Below are 7,527 nucleotides of genomic sequence, written 5' to 3'. Positions count from 1 at the left end.
AGCACGTGAGAGAGAGTGGGCACCTCCCAGAACATTGTTTTGTGCCACGCCCAACAGAAATACTCCAGGTAGACAACTTCAGCAATCAGGAGCTCCTCAGTTGCTCATAGAAAATCCCACCTTGGGGTTTACAAAGACTTATGGGTAGAAAATCCACACTAAGTAATTTACTACACCGCACCCATCCTCAAGCAGAAGATTTGGAGAGTCCATCTGTTGTTCTTCATTGCTTCTTGTATAAACCCCTATTGCAGCTCTTATCACCTGTATTGTCCTAGTCTCTATACTCCATTCACTGAGGCAGGATTGTGTTTTAGTCATCTCGGGATTCCCTGAGCCAAATTTGGTGTCTGGCATATAGGAGTCATTTGATAAATGATTCTTGAGTGGAATTCATCCATTCTGTAGGGTACGGTGAAGCATCTCATCTACTTGAAGCAGAAGGTCTGGGTTAAGTGATACCAGGAATTTAAGATTGGATAAACTGATGTTGTTAGCTGCCATCAAGTCAGTTCTGACTCACAGTGACCCTGTGTATAACAGAATGAGGCATTGCCCTGTCCTGCACCATCCTCATGATCCTTGCTGTGTTTGAGCCCATTGTCGCTGACATTGTGTCATTCTATCTTGTTAAGGGTCTTCCTCTTTTTTGCTGATACTGTACTTTACCAAGCATGAGGTCCTTCTCCAGGGACTGGTACCTCTGAATAACATGTCCAAAATATGTGAAAAGTCTCACCATCTTTGCTTCTAAAGAGGTGCTAGTGGTAAAGTTGAACAAATTTGTTAATTCTTCTGGCAGCCCGTGTTATATTCAGCGTGCTTCGCCAGCACCACAACTCAAATGCATCAGTTCTTCTGGAGTCTTGCTTATTCACTGTCCAACTTTCACAAACATATGAGGCTATTGAAAATACCATGGCTTTGATCAGGTGCACCTTAATCCTCAAAGTGATCTTTGCTTTTTAGCACTTTAAAGAGGTCTTTTGCAACATATTTGCCCAATGCAATAATAGGTCATCCGAGTTTTTGACTCCTGCTTCTATGGACATTGATTGTGGATCCAAGTATAATGAAATGTTTGACAATTTAAATATTTTCTCCATTAATCATGATGTTACTTATTAGTCCAGTTGTGAGGATTTTTGTTTTCTTTATGTTGAGACGTAATCCATACTGAAGGCTATATACTACTGATCTTGGTCAGTAAGTGCTTCAAGTCCTCTTCCTTTTCAGCAAATAAGATTGTACTGTGTTTTGTTTACCCAGTACCGCTCTAACAAAAATACCCCAAATGAGATGGCTTTAACAAACAGGAGTTTATTCTCCTACAGTTTTGGAGGCTGGAGTCTTGAGTTCAGAGTGCCAGGCTCTGGGGGCTGGGTAGAAGTTCTTTGACGTTGGCTTCAGCTCTGCCTCTGGTTCCTGGTCCACTGAAGCTGGAGGATTTATTTCTTCACTCAGACAGCTGCTGGCTGCTGAGGCTGACAAACCTAAGGTCGACAGGTAAAAAGGCACAGTCTCAATGTTACCAAATCATATGGCAGGCTATTAATTCATGTCAATTGAAAGTCCCAAGATCGGCAGAGCATGACAGGCTGCTGAATGAAGACTTGGCTGCGTGCAGGGTTCAAGTGTGCCAAAAAGCTGGAGACCTTCCTTTAAGCTTACATATAGGAAGCAGACCACATCTCTAAAGCAGCTACTTAGCTGCTCCAGTAGATTCCACTGTGGAGTTAATTACCAGTCTCACGAGGGGAATAACTACCTCCAGCTGCTGAGCCACTCAACCAGGCCCAGCCAAGTTGACATACAACCTTAACTACCAAAATTATGTTGACATACATCCTTAACTACCACATAGTATCTGTATATCACAGGTTGTTAATGAGTCTTCCTGCAATCCTGATTCTGTGTTCTTCTTCATATAGTTCAGCTTCTCAGATTATGTGCTTAGCATTCAGATTGAATAAGTATAGTAAAATTATACAACCCTGATGCACACCTGTCTTGATTTTAAACCACATAGTATCCCCTCATTCTCTTTGAACAGCTGCCTCTTGGTCTATGTACAGATTCCTCATGAGCACAATTAAGAGTTCTGGAATTCCCATTCTTCTCAATGTTATCCATAATTTGATATGATCCATGCAGTAGAATGCCTTTGCATAGTCAATAAAACATAGATAAACATCTTTCTAGTATTCTTTGCTTCCATCTAACATCCATCTAATATCAGCAATGATATCATATCCCTCATTCTATACCCTCTTCTGAATCTGGCAGTTCCCTGTCAATGTACTGCTATAAATATTTTTGAATTATCTTCAGCAAAATTTTATTTGCATGCAATATTAATGATATTGTTTGATAATTTCCACAGTCCATTGAATCACCTTTCTTTGAAGTAGGCACAGTTATGGATCTCTTTCAGTCAATTGGCCAGCTATATGTCTTCCAAATTTCTTGGCATTGACAAGTAAGCACTTCCAGCGTTGCATATTTGTTTAAACATCTCAATGGGAATTCTGTCAATTCCTGGGACCTTGTTGTTTGCCAATGCCTTCATTGCAGCTTAGACTTCTTCCTTCAATACCAGTTTCTTCCTTTATTATTTTTTTATTTTTATTTTTAATTTTGCAGTGTTTCCTCCTCTCCCCTCCCACCCTGGTAACCAACAAAGAAAGCTTACTTCCATATATAAACCTTTCCTTGACTTTTTACAATAATGAACTAATACAATATTTGTCCTTCTGTGATTGATTTATTTCACTCAGCATAATGTCCTCCAAGTTCATGCACATTATGTGTGTTTTGCAGATTCTACATTATTCTTTAGTATTTGCTAAAGAGGCAAGGAGGCTGCATCTTCTGACCTTCTCTAACCCTACAAGAGGAAGACAGAATCACTATCAGTAGCCCAAGGCCTATTCCTGCGAGGCCAAATATGCTGCCTCCCTCCAGCCCTTTCACCAACCATTCCTCCAGTAGCACCCACCACCTCTCTGCTGGGTTTGATAATTCACTGCAGTGACCATACAAAACTCACAGATTATGGGGTTTATTAGGGAAGCACCAGGCTACAATTCAAGTTCAGAAACAATGCTCAATCTCTCTCAGCCTGCCTTCTCTTAGCCAACAGTCTCTCTCAGTTTCTCTCCCAGCAGTGTGTGTCTCTCAGCAAAGTGTGTCTCTTGGCATCTCTTTCAGAACAGCACATGTCTCTCAGGAGCATGTTTCTCTCAGCAGCATGTCTTTTGCAGCCAGCAATCAGAAAGACATCTTCTGCCTCCAGGAGGGCTCCTTTTGAGCCTGCAGAGTAGCCAAACTAACCAATCATAACATCAGAATTCTAAGCACCTGAGAGACAGTGAACTTCCCAGAACATTGCTTTTTGCCACTCTCAACAGCAATACCCCAGGTGGATAACTTAAACAATCAGGAGCTCCTCAGTTGCTCATGGCAAATTCCACCACAGAGTTTACAAAGACTTATGGCTAGAAAAGCCATACTAGATAATTTACTACACTGCAGTATTGCATAGTATTCCATTGTGTATATGTACCATAGTTTGCTTATCCATTCTTCTGTTGATGGGCACCTAGGTTTTTCCCATCTTTTTGCTATTGTAAATAGTGCTGCAGTGAACATGGTTATGCATATATCTGTTCTTGTCCAGGCTCTCACTTCTTTAGGATATATACCTAGTAATGGGATTGCTGGGTCAAATGGTATTTCTAACCCCAGATTTTTAAGGAATCTTAAAAAGCCATACTACTTTCCACAGTGGTTGTATCATTTGACAGTCCCACTAGCAGTATTTGAGAGTCTCAATCTCTCCACATCCTCACTAGCATTTGTTATTTTCTCATTGAACTTTGCTATTAGTGCTGGGGCCGGTTGGTATCTCATGGTTGTTTTGATTTGTATCTCTCTAATGGCTAATGATCATGAAAATTTCATCATATGTTTGTTGACTGCCTGAATGTCCTCTTTGGTGAAGTGTCTGTTCATGTCTTCTGCCAATTTTTCAATTGGATTGTTTGTCTTTTTGTTGTTGAGTTATTGGAGTTTCTTATAAATTTTAGACAGAAGTCCCTTGTCAGATATGTTGTTGTTGAATTTTTTTCCCAAATCTGTAGGTTCCCTTTTTAACTCTTTTGGAGAAGTCTTTTGAAGCACAAAATATAATTTTTAGAAGTTCCCATTCACCTAGTTTCTCTTCTGCTGTTTGCATTTTGGGTTATGCTTGACAGTGTATGTATGCCATAAATGAGGGCCCCTAAATTTGCCCTTAGTTTTTCCTTTAGGAACTTTATAGTTTTTGGTTTCATATTTAAGTCTTTGATCCATCTGGAGTTAGTCTTTGTGTATGGTGTGAGGTAGGGATCTCATTTTTCTGCAAATGGATATCCATTTTTGCCAGCACCATTTGTTAAAGAGACCATCTCTTCCCCATGTAATGGATTTCAGCACTTTGTCAAAACTCAGCTGACCATAGTCTGATGGATGTATTTGTGGATTTTCAATTCTGTTCCACTGGTCTATGTGTCTGCTATTGTTCCAGTACCTGGCTGTTTTGACTACTGTGGCTATATAGTACATTTTGAGATCTGGGACTGTGAGACCTCCTACTTTATTCTTCTTCAGTGGTGCTTTGCTTATCTGAGGTCTCTTTCCTTTCCATATAAAATTAGTGATTGGTTTTTCCATATCCTTTAAGAATGCTAATGTGATCTAGATTGGGATAACATTGAATGCATAGATTGCTTTGGGTAGAATGGATATTTTCACAATGTTCAATATTCCTATCCATGAGCATGATATGTTCTTCCATTTATGAAGATCTCCTATGGTTTCTTGAAGGAATCTTTCATAGTTTTCTTTGTACGGGTCTTTTGTGTCCCTAGTGAGATTTATTCCCAAGTATTTTATTTTTTGATAGCTATTATAAATGGTAGGGAGCTCTGATGGTGTGGTGTCTAGGGCATTTGACTGCTAACCAAAAGTCTGGTGGTTCAAACCCACCAGCCACTGCTCAGAAGAAAGGTTGGGCAATCTATTTCCATAGAGATACCTCCTCGGAAACCCAAGGAGGGGTCACTATGAGTCAGGATCAACTCCACAGCAGTGTGTTTGCTTTTGGTATAGTATTGTAAATGGTATTGATTTCCTTGTCTGCAATGTCTTTGCTGGTGTAGAGGAATCCAACTGATTTTTTTATGTTGTTCTTGTATCCTGCCACTATGATAAAGCTCCCAATTAGTTCCAGTAGTTTTTTTACTGAGTCTCTTGGGCTTTCTAGGTATAGGATCATAGCATCAGCAAATAGGGATAGTTTGACTTCTTCCTTTCCAATTTGGATCCCTTTGATTTCCCTTTCTTGCCTTATTGCCCTGGCTAGGACTTCCAATACAGTGTTGAATTGTTGTTGTTGTTAGGTGCCATTGAGTCATCTCAGACTCAAAGCAACCCTATGCACAGCAGAATGAAACACTGCCTGGCCCCGCACTAGTTCCAGGATCCTTGCTATACTTGAGCTCATTGCTGCAGCCACTGTGTCAATCCATCTCATTGAGGGCCTTACCCTCTTTTGTCAACCATCCACCTTAACAAACATGACATCCTTCTCCAGGGAATGGTCCCTTCTTACAACATGACCAAAGTAGGTGAGACAAAGTCTGGCCATTCTCACTTCCAAGAAGCATTCCAGCTGCACTTCCTCCAGGACAGATTTGTGAGATCTTTTAGCAGTCCATGGCACCAACACCACAACTCAAAAGCATCAACTTTTCTTCAGTCTTCCTTATTCACTGTCCAGCTCTCACATGCATATGAAGCAACTGAAAATACCATGGCTTGTGCCAGGCGCACCTTAGTCCTCAAGGAGACATCTTTGCTCTTCAGCACTTGAAAGAGGTCCTTTGCAGCCAATTTGCCCAGTGCTATACATCGTCTGATGTCCTGACTGATGCTTCCATTGGTGTCAATTGTAGAACCAGGCAATGTGGAGTCTTTGACAACTTCAATCTTTTCTTCATTTATCATGATGCTGTTTATAGGTCCAGTTGTGAAGATTTTTGTTTTCTTTATATTGAGATGTAATCCATACTGCAGACTGTATTCTTCAATCTTCATCAGTGCTTCAAGTCATCCTCACTTTCAGCAAGCAAAGTTGTATTGTCAGCATATCGCAGGTTGTTGATGATTCTTCCTCCAATCCTGATGCCACGTTCTTCTTCATATAGTCCGCCTTCTTGGATTATTTGCTCAGCATACAGATTGAATAAGTATGGTGAAAGGATACAACCCTGACATACTCCTTTCTTGATTTTAAACCATGCAGTGTCTCCTTGTTTTGTTTGAATGACAGTCTCCTGGTCTATGTACAGGTTCCTCATGAGTACAATTAAGTGTTCTGGAATTCCCATTCTTCTCAATGTTATCCACAATTTGTTATGATCCACACCATCAAATGCTTTTGCATAGTCAATAAAACACAAGTAAACATCTTTCTGGTATTCTTTGCTTTGAGCAAAGATTCTTCTGACATCAGCAATGATATCCCTCATTCTGTGTTCTCTTCTGAATACAGCTTGCATTTCTGTAAGTTCTCTGTCAATATATTGCTGCAACTGTTTTTGAATTATCTTCAGTAAGATTTTACTTGCATGTGATATTAATGATATTGTTTGATAATTTTCACATTCTGTGGGATCATCTCTCTTTGGAATAGATACAAATATGGATCTCTTCCAGTCAGTTGGCCAGGTATCTGTCTTCCAAATCTCTTGGCATAGCCAAGTGAGTGCCTACAGCAGGACATCATCTATTTGTTGAAATATCTCAATGGGTATTCCATCAATTCCTGGTGCCCTTTTCTTCACCAGTTCCTTCAGTGCAGCTTCAACTTCTTCCTTCAGTACCATTGGTTCTTGATCATGTGCCACCTCCTGAAATGGATGAAGATTGACCAGGTCTTTTTTGTACAATGACTCTGTGGATTCCTTCCATCTTCTTTTGATACTTCCTGCATCATTCAATATTTTGCCCAAAGAATCTTTCCATATTGTAATTTGACGATTATTTTTTTTCCTCAATTCTTTCAGCCTGAGAAACGCCGAGTGTGTTCTTCCTTTTTGGTTTTCTAACTCCAGGTCTTTGCACATTTCATTATAGTAATTGGCTTTATCTGCTCGAACTGCTCTTTGAAATCTTCGGTTCATCTCTTTTATCTTGTCATTTCTTGCATTTGCTTTAGCTACTCTCTGCTCAAGGACAAGTTTCAGAGTCTCTTCTGACATCCATTTTGGCCTTTACTACCTTTCTTGTCTTTTTAATTATCTCTTGCTCTCTTCATGGATGATGTTCTTGATGTCATCTCCTAATTCTTCTGGTTTTCAGTCACTGGTGTTCAATGCATCGAATCTATTCTTAAGATGGTCTCTAAATTCAGGAGGGATATATTCAAGGTCATATTTTGGCTCTCGTGGACTTGTTTTAATTGTCTTTAACTTCAAGTTGAAC

The sequence above is a fragment of the Orycteropus afer genome, unplaced genomic scaffold, assembly GCF_000298275.1.
Source record: "Orycteropus afer afer isolate SDZICR_OR568_19922 unplaced genomic scaffold, OryAfe1.0 scaffold00039, whole genome shotgun sequence".
Taxonomy (NCBI): Eukaryota; Metazoa; Chordata; class Mammalia; order Tubulidentata; family Orycteropodidae; genus Orycteropus; species Orycteropus afer.
This window is presented reverse-complemented; position numbering follows the sequence as displayed.